The following is a 14552-nucleotide window of genomic DNA, read 5'->3' as shown; positions in this document are numbered from 1 at the left end:
TACTTGAATTCTTTTTTGAGAATTTTAATGTTTAATCTTTTAAACTATAGGAGTAGTGGCATATATTTATAAGTTTAAACATTTGAAGACCTGCAGAAGCAGACCTAAACAAAAATAATAAATCGTCGTATCTTTCGGCTTTTTCCCGGTTAGGGGTCGCCACAGCGGAACTCCAGTCCGCTAATGTTTGGCAGTAGATTTTTACGTACTGAGTTGCCAGCTCTGATGCACAACCTTCAACGAAGGTACGCCCATTCATGCATGTCTCCACACAGAAGGTGCTTTAGCTGAGAATCGAACAGGACAACATCTTTCTGTGAGGCGACAACAAACAAAAAGAATAAATATTTGTGATAATTTTATCTGTGATAATTTCTGAACTAGATTTTTGTTATATTTGTTTTAGTTACATGGAATTCCAGGGCAAAGGGACTAAGGACAATAGCCAGTCATGTGGTCTCTTCAAAAGTAAAGCGTTAGAGGCCTAGTTCTTGCTGGCCACAGCACCACACACCTTTTCTACCTATCATATTCTACCCTAATAAGTACTGATTGGTAGTTTCCTCTATACTTGACCCACTACTGCTATGTTTTAGCTATATACATATATAGGAAAAAGTTCATTTATCTGATGAAGTCCATTGACAGAAGTGCTTATTCACAATAAAGCCCATTTGAAGTGACATTGAAACATCTGAGTGTTGATTTTTCAGCTGAAACTTTAATTTCATACTGAGATTTGAACTCATTGGAACTTAAGGATTAATTTTACCTATTGAGGTTTTTGCTTCTAAAACACAAGGGTTATCAGCCTAGCTATACTGTTCACCCTAGCATTTAGAATCTGTGCTATATTAAACTGCACGATAGAAAGGAATAACTGAAAACTTCAAACCCCAGACAATGCAGATGCATTTGTAAAGAAACATAAACCAGACTACAAAAGATCAATATTATATAATACAACACTATTTCAGATAAAATATTATGCTTAGAGGACTGACTGCATGGCACAGAAACATAAAGTCCACCCAGGACTAGCTAGTGAACTGTGCATTGGCAGAGCCACCAAAGGATGGCATGTGGGACTTAAGGGTTGATGCCCACTCACCCATCCAGGGGAGGCACTGCTAGTCTACCTGCAGCATTGCCAGCACATGTTGGAGAAAAAGGTTTACAGCATGCAGTTTATAGGCTGAAGTCATGTGCTTGTTTCTGCCAGGCTGTGTCAATGTTGGGGCTTCATCACACATGTGAGGAACAGTGGCGGCTGGTGACTTCAAATCAAAGGGGGGGCTGCAGGAGACAGCTGAATGGGTGGGGTCAATGGGAAGTGGTGTGGCCAACTAGAAAGAAGAGGAGCTATTCTCAAAACCAAAAAAACTGTAACTTTAATTAAATATGCTACCCTGGGTGCCAAACCATCATTATGAGAGTCCAATCAAGACAAAATGAAGTGAAGAAGAAAAAAAAATATTTCAATGCATTGGCTGCATGACAGCTTACTTAATATCTAGATGGAAACAAAAAGGTTGTGAGGCATGAAAAAATAAATTACTTTTTAAATACATTACTGGAATGCCAGTCAAAATCAAGTATAAGAAAAACAAGCAGCACTCCACTCAAAAACACTTTTTTTGCATTGCAGTTCTAATTATAATTTATATTCAGCTTTATTAAAGTACCAAGTAACATGCTGAAGGTAGCAATCTCTGTGATACTCCTACTTGTAAAAATGTTTCTTATCCAAAAAAGACCTGCTGCCTAACAACAACTATCTACTTGTTTCATGGGGAAAACATGATCAAAGTAAAAAATGAAAAGCAAACAAGAAACCAGCTCAAGATACATTGCTTAAAGGATTACTGCACAGATTATGGACCACATGATAGATTGGCATTCTGTTTAGTTTACAGATAAAGCCTGCAAAGATGACTGCAAATCTCCAACAAATGTAATGAGCTTCTTAAAATAATGTAATCCTGTCCTTTATTACAAATACTGTCTTATGCATTTCAGTACCCAATGCTTATATGTTATCTAGTTATGTAAGTATTCTCTGCATGGCAACAACAGAAAGGCTTTCAATGTTGGCAATTCTTTAACGGTATGCTTATCAAAGCTTACTTGCATCTTACAATCTTAGACAAGCTTACCTGATGGTCATTAAAGCATTGCTACTTAAACACAGAGCAACAGGCACTTTCTGAATAATAATAAGCACAAATCAACAGTATAAAAATATGACAGAAACCAGAACATTCTGAAAAACCAAGGACAGATGAAAAGCCACTGTAGTACGTGTATCTACCTTAGATAGGGGGATATTGTGCACACTTACACTGCATAACTGCTCCTTGCCTTGCTTGGACACATCCAGAGTCACTACATGGGGGAGTGGGGTGCAACAAGTATGTCACAATTTGAAATATATCTGACTGACTGTGATGGCCCTGACACATTTGTCATACCTCTCAACCTCAGAGCAAGACATCTGGACAAAGCCATACATAGAAGTGGGACAAAGGCCCAAAAATAAGGACAATTTTTAAATATTGCTCTTATAAACTTAGAAAGATAATAGAATAGTAGGTCTTGCATTAGTATGATTTTTTTGAAGGGTATGAAATCTGAAACTCAAATGTCTGTCATTATTTTCTAACTTCAGTCTTTAATGGTTTGCCACTAATTTGCCAAATAAACACAATTTTATGAAAAATGGACCAAAAATGTGTTGCAAAAATATAAACTAGCCACACAATACAGCTGAGAACCTGTCAAAGAAGGGACACCTTTTTAATATTAGTACTGCTAACTTGAGCAGCTGACAAAATAAAAGAATCTACATGCATTTCTGAAATAAAAGTAATCTATAACTTGGATTATTACAGTTATTTATTAATTGTAAACCCGCCATGTTTTCTTCCAAAATTGCCATTTTACGGAGGGATTATTAGGGCAAGAGCAACACTTTGAGCAAAAATCGAGGGCAGTTGAGAGGTTTGGATAATTCTATAAAGCAATTTATTTGCACGTACCTCTCAACCCGCTAATGCAGGAAATCTGGACAAGGCCAAATATATTAGGGGAACATATAAACAGTACTAAAAATTGCTCTTGTATAAACTGAGACAGTTGATAGAATATAACAGGTTTTGCTTTAGCAAGCATTTTTCTGAAGGTTATGAAGTCTGAAACTCAGTGTCTGTCATTATTTAGTGACTTAATTTCTAAATGATTTGCCAGGAAAACCACAAATTTTATGAGGAACAAACCAAAAATAAGAAGCAAAAATCTGTTCATTCTGTGAAAATCTGGTCAGTTGAGAGGTATAGTTCAGCCAGGGCTGTCTTTGAGTTTCTCGCCCTTCCCCCTCACAAAATCATGATCGAATGGAGCCTCCCCCTTGCAGCCATTCCAATGAACCATTACTTGGCTATTTCACCTCATTTACCATAAACAATGTGCATACTGCTTTACTTTTACATTGATTTGGACTTCATTTGAAAGTTTTATTTTGCATTTTACAGCACAAACAATAAGACATCTGCTAAACAAAGCAATGCAGTCTCACAATGAAAACAGATTTACCATTAAAACATCTCTGCCCTTGAAACTCACATTCATTGAAACAGCATTGAAACCCACATTTAAAGAAAATACATTTTGCCAGTGGCAGATAAAGATTAACTTTGGGCTGTTTTCAAATCAAAGGCCCCTTGCACACGAAACATACACGTGCTCTTTGATACACCTTCCTAATTGTATTAAATTATATTCCTTGTACAATACAGTACAGTTTTAGAGGGTGTTTTAAATTTGTTTTGAACATTTTTCCTGTAAAAAATGAAACAAAATGCATGCACCAATAATGATAAAACTGCCCAATTCAGAACATTTCCATCATAAAAGTCTACTCAAACTTCTACAGTCCACCAGTATCAGTAAATATGCACAATCTCTGAAGAAATAAAAGTCATCTAAATAATTCCACATTAAAGAAATCTGTAACTAATGAAGAGGTTGCTGCTAGCAAACAACTTTATATTTCATAGTTTCATCTACAAATAAAGTGCCTGTTGCCCTTGAGGAATAAATTGCCTAAGTTGCATTAAAAAATGATAAGCTAGTAATATTGCAATAGGGAATGGATGGCAAACTGATAACAGGTTCATAGTTACTAGATATCTTTGCCAAAAAGGACTGCAGCATCCACCCCCTTTACAACACAGTACAGTATCAGTAATGCATCTACCTACTGTGGGAGTAGAACCCAGCCTTCTGCATCATAACAATGCGAGCTGACTCACCATAAGCAGCACTAAAAATTTGTTCCCATGCAGCTTTCAGCTTCTTGTAAAGTCTACTTGACACTCAGCTGTATCTCTGAACTTTGCAGCACAAGAAATCTGGAAAAAGCCAAAATTTATTGGGGGGGACAAAAGACCAAAAATCAGGGACACATTTTAAATATTACTTGTATAGTGTTGGAAAGTTGCTAGAATAAAATGCTGTGTTACCACCATACATTTCACTGCCAAGTGCAAAACAGTCAGAGCAACATACCAGTATGCCAAATGATCTGCTTTGTGAAAGAGAGGAAGATTGAAACTTAAATGGCTACCATTTAGTGAATTCAATTCTCACCATAGCTGTCAACCTCTTAGCACAAAACACCTGAATAAAGCCAATAATGGGGGAATACAGCCCCCAAACATATTCAGTGAATTCAGTTCTCACTATAGCTCTCAACCTCTTAGCAAAAACACATAGACAAAGCCAGTAATGGGGGAATGCAGCCCCTAAACATATTCAGTGAATTCAGTTCTCCCCATAGCTCTCAACTTTAGCACAAAAAAACTGGATGAAGCCAGTAATGGGGGAATACACTCCCAAAAATAGGGACAAATTTCAAATACCCATGTTATAAACTTAGAAAATTGCTAGGATAAAAGGTTTTGTGTTACCATGTACTTTTTGAAGAATATGAAGTCTGAAATTCAAATGCCTCTTATTTTTATTTATTTAACATTTGTTAACTAGAAAAGTCTGACTTGGAACAAAAGCCAATTTTCAGCAGAGGTCCAGGGAAAAACACTCCAGATGTAGGTCTTTGTAAGATGGGAGAACATGCAGACTCCACACAGAAGGTACTCCAGCCAAGAACCAAACCAGAAAACCTATAGCTGTCAGGCAACATTGCTACCAGTGCACCACTACACTACTGACTGTGAAAGGTAACAAAAATACAGAAACCACAGATTTTATGAGGAGCAGAACAGAACAAATATGAGGCAAAAATCTGCAAATTTTTTACAAATGGTGGTGGGTAGGGAATTCAGGCTCTTGCCACCTGTAACCAAGATACAGGGTTCAAGCCTAAGGTATTATCTACCCACCACCATATGTTCTCTAGCCACCAGTATACAGCAACTGGGGCATTTCACACACACACAAACTGTTGCTTGTAGTAATACACTTACATGGGTCCAGGGCCTTCTGTTGCTGTATAGCTCCATATATCCACTCACTAAGCTCCCCGATCCCGTGGTGATGTCCTTCCTTCCTGCAAGAGCAGGCCAGCCTGCGGACATTGCAGTCCGATCCATTTCCAGTCTATGCAGTTGTAACTAACTGCATAGACTTCTGGGATGCTCTTGACAGCTGTGTTTCTAATCCGGACTGCTGCTGAATCAGTCTGGACCTCTGCACATGCTCCGGATTGGTTCAGCAGCAGTCTGGATGTCGGAAATGCTGCGAGTGCACATGCGTAAAGGTCTGTAATTTTTGTTCTTCTTTTATTAGTTTTTTTCTTCTTTCTTCTACAGCTGGGGGGCTGCAGTCCTGCAGTCCAATAGCACGGGCCGCCCCTGGCGAGGAAGCATGTATGAATACAAGGGAAGCAGCAACAGACACTCCCATCTTTGCTCAAACTTGTCAGCCATCAGGGAATGGGTAAGGCCATAAAACAAAAAAAAATCCTCTAATGGGCTACCCACAATCAGTGCCCCCCACCCAGTATGTAGGAGAATGAATGAATATGCATGATCATAGCAGGGAACGCTTGCTAGTCTGAAAGCACATGAGGCATTAAAATCATATTTGCAAATATTTTATAGGTAGATTTCTTATTTGGAAAGGAAATTTTTCTGTTAACATTTCAAAATATACCATCTGAAGAAGACAGCTGTGGTGCAAGAAGAAGATTCTTCATTGTCCTGTTCAAGAGAAACACATACAAGGCAGCTATCTGTAGCTATCTATAGTTTGCTATATCCAAAACTGCTTAGCTTTAAATGTTATCAGAAAAACATGGACTTTAACAATATCTCAAGCTAGCTTTGCAGAAAACAATATAAATAGAAGAATAAGAAAATTCTAGAGTCTTCATCTTTATCTTGTTCTTATTTCGACTGTATAGAATGTTCTGGATATGAAATGTAATTAGACTGAGTAAGACCACTTTAACAGAATACAACTTATATAAAAGATTTAAAAGATGATAATACAATTTAGTTACTTTGTACAACTCACACCAGACTGACATTTTGAATTAACTGATCTGACCTTAAACAGGAAATGTTATTTACTGAAATATGTACAGACCTTGGCATTTCTCCTCTCTTAAACAGGAAATGATATTTACTGAAAAACAAGCAGACCTTGGCATTCTCCTATCTTACACTAGTGGCTGTCCCAAACTTTTGAAAAAAATCACAATCACCTGGACAAGACCTCAACTTTTAATTTAGTAAGGCACAACAAATACGCATCTAAATCGGTATGGATTTCTATAACTTTAATAAATGCAAAATAATACTATTTATATTAGACATTTAGCTTCATATAATATCACATATAATGTATTTCAAGTGTTATATTAGTGTTTTTTTGTTTTTATGCATTATTGCAGAGAAGAGAATTTTGATTTCATATGAAAAAGCACAATTATTTTAATAGACTCTACATGCGTTTTAGCATGGAGTATATAACTATACTATACCACCTTGTAGTATTTCTATGCGTATGAAGTATCTAACCACTAAGTTATTACCCTAAACTTTATCTAATGTAACCTGGACCAGGTTTGAACTCATCAGTTTCATTTCCCTGATGTTAAACTCTCCATTCACTATTTTACATACAACATTACTGCCGAAATAGTTTCTGTTCTGCTGTTGATTCCCTGAGTGGGGACTTATCTTTTTTGCTTTACAGTTGTGTGACCATCGAGTTGGTATAAAGATGTCAGAGAAAAGCTCTCTACATGGAGATAAAGGATACTTGTCCCTCCTCCACCAAAGAAAATGTTTTAAAGATAATTTTTCAGGATGAAGTTTTGAGTAGTTTGTTTCTGAGTCTGATCCAACTTGGGGAAATGTAGCTCATGTGGATGATGTGTACAAAGTTTACAGTGATATATCAAGACTGGGGTAAGCTACCTCTGGTGAGCTTTTTATTAATTTTTCTGTATATCTATTGCAAAAGATGTTCTTAATATTGATCACTGCAGTAGCCAAGCTACTGTATATGGGTTATATTCTGCCAATGACATAACAGCCGACCAGCTACCAAAGCCTCAGGGCAGCTTCCACACATCCAGACTCTCAGGCAGCTCGAGCTGAACTGAATAAAAAAGACAGATTTGCGTGCCAAGTCCTTCAGAGCTTTACTGCTGCTGAAGAATGCGCTTCTCTGAGGCTTTTGAGGGTTGACAATCAGCTTGTGCTGTTATTTATGGACAGATAAGTTCCCTTTAGGGAAAGAATTTCCATTATTTATTTATTTATTAATACTTTCCTCTTCTAGAAAGTTATTTTAAAGATAGGAGTTTGTGTTTTAATGGACTGTCATGAGACTGTACTGTACTTTTAAATGGAAGTGCTATTTTTTTCTGTTATTTTGAAAGTCATTTTTAGTAAATGTAAATCATTTTTACTGTGGATAAATTGTGTTTATTTTACTTTGCGGAACTGGCAAAGTGCTTGAAGTGCTTTTTACTGTGTTTGTTTATGAGAAAAGTGACTTTTAAAGACTTTTGCTTTTTATCGGCATTTGCTGCTTGGTTTCCCCAGGAAAGAAGCACTATTTTTGGCTTGATCGTGTCAGTCCTACAGTCATTCATTTTTCCAGCTGCAAAAAAAAAAAAAGTTAAGCATGAAACCTTTGCCATCACAGCAAGCTATCAGTTTGCCTTAGCCTCAGGTGGGTGACTGCTGTGGCCATTAGTTGTAGAGGCCAGTCATCTTTTACTCCAGATCCCTTTGGTGTAGCACCTACAGCCACAGTGGGAGGTTAGTTATATCCTCTGCAACTGTTCTGGTTCCCTCAGTGGGGAAGGAAGAGCCAGTCTTGTCAGTTATCGGAGAGAGAGAGAGAGAGAGAGATCAATGAAGATTTCCCTGTTCTGTCAGAATGTTGCATCCATACTTGGGGAATCTGTTGCCGCCATTAATAACACTGGTGGTCCCAGTTTTCATGTAACCCCCCCCCCCCAGAAAACTAAGCATGTGTCTACTCCTCAAATTTCCTTAGACAAGAGTAGTTTATTGGGTCTGGCTTAGGGTTTAAGTCATACTATTGATCCTTCTTGTAAGGTAGTAGTCTCTGGTAAAAGAAATAGGGATACCTCCTTTCCTGAACAGATTCAAGATTCTGAATCTGGAGAAGAGGATGAAAGGACAGATACAGGGTTTTCTCTTCAGATTTCTGATTCAGACTGACAGGAGAGCTCAGTTTCTGACTCTTTCTGTGGGGAGTTCTCTTTCTCTGAGACTATGTCTAGAATGCACCAGTGTTTTCTGTGGGAGAACACTGATCTTTCTCAGTCCCTCAGAAAAATTTTATGAGCTGTTACAGAAGGAACCTACACCCATTCCTCCAATTCTGTCAGCTTTGGAGAATGTGTGCAACTGTCCCAAAGAAGGCAGATGAGATATATAAAGTTCCTCAGTCTTTTACATTTTATACAGTCTTCCAAAACCTGATCCAGCAGTTATACCTTTAGGTAATCCTTCAACTGCTATAGACTTAGTCAATTCCAATCCTAAGCTCTCTATCTAAGGATGGGAAGATTACTGATAAGTATGGGAAAAATGTTTGCTTTTGCATTTCTGTTTTTCAGAATTCTGAGTTGTCAGGCTCATATGTTAAGGTTTGTTTAGACTAATAGTGACAGTGTGATGAATGCTTTATCCTTAGTTTATTCTTGTGAGGACAAATCTCTGCTTTAAATAATTTAGTTTCTTCTGTTGTTCAAGTCACTACTCATTGTTTACAGTGTGTGTATGACCCATCTGATCCTTCATCCAGGGTTATGGTCACTGGTACTTTTTTGAGGAGATTTGCCTGGCTACATTCTCAGAATGTCTCAGATGATGTCAAAATGAAATTTTAAATTCTCCTTTGGAAAGAGATTTAGTTTTTGGCCCCTCTGCTGCAGAAGTGATCAAAAAATATGCTTCTATGGCCCTCCTTTTCCATGTTTTCCCAGAGATTCTCTAACTCTTCATCCAATGTTGGTAAGAAACAGAATAAACAGTCTCAACAAAATACAGATAAATAGACATTTAAGAACAAATGGCAAGGAGATTCCAACAAGAATTCTAGAATCTCATTTTGACATCATCTGAAAAACTCTGAGAATGTAGCCGGTTCTCCCACCACCCTGGCAATGCTTTCTTCCTTCTAGAAAGTCTAAATATCTACTTTTCTCTTTGGTAACAGGAAGTTTCAGTCAAATTGGTTGTGAAAATCATTCATCAAGGTTACAGATGGCAGTGGGAGGAAATTCCTCTTCATCTTCCCGATCAGACTTTTTTGTTTCCACTTGTTCTTTATCACATGCTGTCCCAAAGAGTGATAGACCAGTTGCTCCTTCCCAGGTGTGGAAACGGTTTTATTCAAGGATGTTTCTTGTCCCAAATAAAGAAAATGCTTGCAGAACAGTTCTGGATCTTTCTTTCCTAAGCATGTTTGTGATAGTGCCCAGATTCAAAATGATGTCACTTCACAACCTGTTGCCTCTTATTCCTCATTCAACTTCCCTTGTAATATTAGATTTCAAAAATGTTATTAATTACGCTCCTATTCATCCAGACTTCATGTGTTTCGTAAGCTTCAGTGTGTCTGGATCACAGCATCAGTTTTCTACCTTACCCTTTGACTATCCACCACACCAAGAGTGTTCATAAAGTGTTAAGCTTCAGTTATAACTTACTTCAGGTTAAAGGGTAGCCACATTTTTTCATATTTAGATGACTTGCTTAACTTAACAGAGTCTATTTCAAATTCTCGGGAATATCTCTCTTGGTTGAAAGATCTCTTACATAAGCTGGGATTCCAAGAGAACATTCAAAAGTCTTTCTTGAGTCCTTCTCATAGGATTGTATTTCTGGGATATCAGCTAGACACCACAGTTCAAAGAGTTTTTCTTCCATAGGAAAAAAACAGATCTAGATCTATTTCCAGAATTATCCACTCAGACTTTGGTCATTGCAAAGGAATATCTCAGGATTTTGGGTATCATGGCTTCTGTGGTTCCCATGATACCCATGGCAAGACTCCACATGAGAAAGATACAGTGGTATCTGAAACCTCTTTGGTCTCAGCACCAATACCCCTTGTCTTTTCAGATCTCAGTGCTGGGGATTGTCAGAAGGGAAATCACTTGGTGGAGACAACAGATATCCATAAATCCTGGTCTCCCCTTCTTTCTCCTTGTTACACAGCAGTCAGGCAACAGAAATGCCTTGGACTTTGCTTGAGAAGCAGTTTCAGGAGGGATAAAATTGTAAAGTGTGGGGGCACCAAAGACAGCTGCAAGCACATAAATAGAAAAGAGGTAGTTGCCTTGATCAAGGCACTCAACTCTCTGAGTCTTCTTTGGTCCCTGAGACCTCTTCAGTTTGTTAAATACCACAGTCGGTGGTGCATCAACAAGTAAGGGTAAACCAGGTTGCACCACCTCTTTAGAGTAGCCTTGTTTTTCATATGGCTTCACAGCACAATCTTACTCTACAGGCATCCTACATTCTGTCACAGCAAAATTGTGTAGCAGACAAGCTGAACAGGACAAGGGTAGACCCACACAAATAGAAAATAGATCAGGAGTTTTCCAAGATTTGATCTACCTGTGGGGAGTTCCTCCAATAGACTGGTTTACCTCCTCTCTGAACAATCAGCTGGCAAGATTCTGCTCCAAGACTCCATGCAAGAAGGAATGCAAGACATATGTTTTTTTTTCCTTGGACAGGAATGTTCCTATATGGTTTTCTACCTTTTTCTCTAATATCTAAGGTATTTCAAAAAATTCAGAAGGAATCTCCCAAGATCATTGTGGTGACTCCCTTCTAGCCCATGCAACCATAATTCTCCTTTCTTTTGGAAATAGTCAAGGGCAATTACTACAGGCATCCTCACAGACTGAATCTACTCACACAACAACATGGATGTTTGATACATAAAAACATCAATCAACTTAATTTGGCTGCCTGGATGATAGGGCTTTAATCCCCTTTAGGCATCTATTTACTGAGGATGTGCAGAAGTTACTAATGGAGTCAAGAAAGCCTACTACTAGAAAATCATATATTAACAAATGGAAAAGGTTTTCTAGTTGGTACCAACAACATAATCAGCACCCATTCAATGCTAGTTTTCTCTGGTTTTACAATATTTGTGTGAGTTACTATCTTGTGGCTATTTTAATCCTCTATCAAAGTTCATTTATCAGCAATTTCAGCATGTCTGCACATAGATCCTCCTCTTTCAATGCATTCTCATGTCAAAATGTTTTTGAAACGGAGTTTTGCACAATAGGCCTCCAAGAAAGCTGGTTGTCCCTCCTTGGGATCTTAATTTTGTGTTAGAGAAGCTAACACTTGCTCCATTTGAACCAGCTAACCTAGCTAACTTGAAGTTCCTAACATGGAAAACAGTTTTAACAATTATTCTGACCTCTGTAAGAAAGGTATCTGAGTTGCAAGCTCTTATGGTGAGTCAACCCTACCTCATTTTCCACAGGGACAGGGTTTGTTTGAGAACTAATTCTTCTTTTGTGCCTAAAGTGGTATTCAAGTTTACATTGTCAAACTAGCCATTTCCCAGTCTTCTTCCTTGACCCTAAAAATGAGGGTGAAAAGATACTCTATACCTTGGATGTCCACAGAAAACTCAAGTACTATCTTGACAGAACTAAATATTTCAGATCTTCAGATCAATTGCTCATTTCTTGTGAATATAACAAGAAAAGACAGCCTGTATCAAAGCAGACTATTTTCAAGTGGTTGTCTAAGGCTATTATATTTTGTTATACTTCCCACAAAAAGTATTCCAGGCAGGATCAAGGCCCACTCTACCAGGGCCTTGGTTTCATCTATGGCTTTTTGATAAGGATTAGATTCTCAAAGTATTCTAGAAGCAGCAACTTGATCCTCTGTACATATGTTTGTACTCTGTACAATACACAACTTTGTACCACCAACTATTGCTCCAAACACTGGAAGGCTTTCAACACTAAACTATTAGGAGTAACAATTGACCTATCCTATCTTTCCTCAATATAATCACATAGCAAGATTTTGCATAGTGTTCAAATTAAAACCATCATATTCAAGAACTCTATGGTAGACTAGTTTTTTTGTTCTCTACCTGTATTTTATCTCCTTAGAATATATGTTTACAAGGCATTACATGCTTGATTCCTTCTCTGGTTTTAGATCAGGCTTTGCTAAGATGATTCTCCAGGGGTTATTGAACTCTTCCCCTTCTATCTCCCAAAATTTGTGTAATCATTATCATGAACACAGTACATTGTGTAAGTAAAATTAGCATAACAGTAGATCCTCCATTTACCTTGTTTCTTGGTGTATTGTTTAGTACAGAATGTACACATTTATTTTTTGTTATTCCTAGCATTGTCCTTCCAGAGCTCAGCCTTCCTCTTTCTTTTGGCAAGAAAGCAGGTTTTGGAAGCTTGCTGTTTGTTATACTTTAATGATATATTTTCAGATACAGTATGGTATCTTTTTAAGTTGGTTCACATTTTTGTCATACAACTAAGCTACAGCTGCAGTGATTGTTCAAACATCAATTTACTTTCACAACAGTACTTCATTTTGTTTGGTGTTCATATACATTATTAGTGAACAAGTAATATATTTTTTCAGAAACTACATTGGCAAAGGTTTAAAAACTGTAGTCAAATGGAAGCCTGTTGGACCCAAAAATTGAAACATTTAGGTTAACAAGTTATTTTTGTACAAGGAACTAAACTTAACAGATGTCCTTTTTAAGGGATGTGAAGGCTTTGTACTAAGTCATTATACAAACTGCTGTGATAGAGAGGTAGCAATTGTTCCCAGGAAATCATCAAAATGGGGTCCATAAAACATCAATAAATGATCAGGATGGAATGTAAAAAGTGCTGTTTCTTTTAGTAGAAATGTTTTCATTCAATTTAATCAACTCTGCCTGTTTAGCTGGTGACTTTAACTCAACAATGGATGTTATAATTGTGAAGTCATTGAATTTATATATTTTCTTATTTATGTCAAATTAGTAAACATGATTGTTTTCGTTGACACCTAAAGAGCAAACAGGCAAAACAACAAAGTGGCTGCTCAGCAAATTCTTTCTCTGGGAAAGAAGTTGCTTGACTGCTTCATTGTTTTGCCGTGTTCTGCACTGTAGTTTGGTCTCAGGGATTCCCTTGTCCGGTATAGCTCCCGAGCATGAATGTGCAACAGTTACTGACCTTAGGGTTAGGGTGCGAGTTAAGGTAAGTGCATGTATATGAAAGTGTTTACTGTTTTTTTGCATTAGATGTATAGTTGAGTTACATGTGTATGTGTTTTCAGCTGTTTACTTTTGTTTTTTGAGGGGGGGTAGAATTAGGATTAAGGTAAGTGTGTATGTGTTTGGAAGTGTTTACTGTTTTTTTTTTTTTGTTTTCGGTTGGAGCGGCGATTTCTTTCCCTAGGAAAGAAATCACTGTTCTGAGGTGTTGACATTTTTAGCTTTCGCTGAAAAAGGGTCGGTGAAACATTGTTCGCTGTTTTCATATAGACCCGTTTTTACAAGAGCGATTTCCCTTTTGTATTACCTCAGAGTAAAAGGAACACTCTGAGGTATTGTAATCTTGACCTTAGTATAGATACGATGCTTTTTACACTTCAGTGGTTTAAGCTGTCAGACTCTGTGGCACCTATCACTTTGTTCTGTATCTAACCATTGGATTCTTCCTATGAAAATGACAGAAGTGAGACATCTTTCAGGTCTACTATGGATTCAACTGACCTAAAATTTTCAAACTCTATAACATTGTAAAAATAATTTAACTACCTTCCTATACTTGAACCCCTGTTATAAATGCTTCCTGAGGAAATATGAATTCTTTAAAACTGTGCTTAAAAAATTTAAACAAACAAGCAGTTAGTATGTTGAAGAATATTTGAATAAAAATACTAAAAGCTGAAACTTGATGAAGCTTGATGATGATTTGTGCAACTAAAGCAACAAATTAAAGCTTAATAATTAATTAAAGCTTACGA

Source organism: Protopterus annectens, chromosome 2.part0 (assembly GCF_019279795.1).
Source record: "Protopterus annectens isolate FY-2018-M chromosome 2.part0, PAN1.0, whole genome shotgun sequence".
Classification (NCBI taxonomy): Eukaryota; Metazoa; Chordata; order Ceratodontiformes; family Protopteridae; genus Protopterus; species Protopterus annectens.
Note: the sequence above shows the minus strand (reverse complement) of the source record.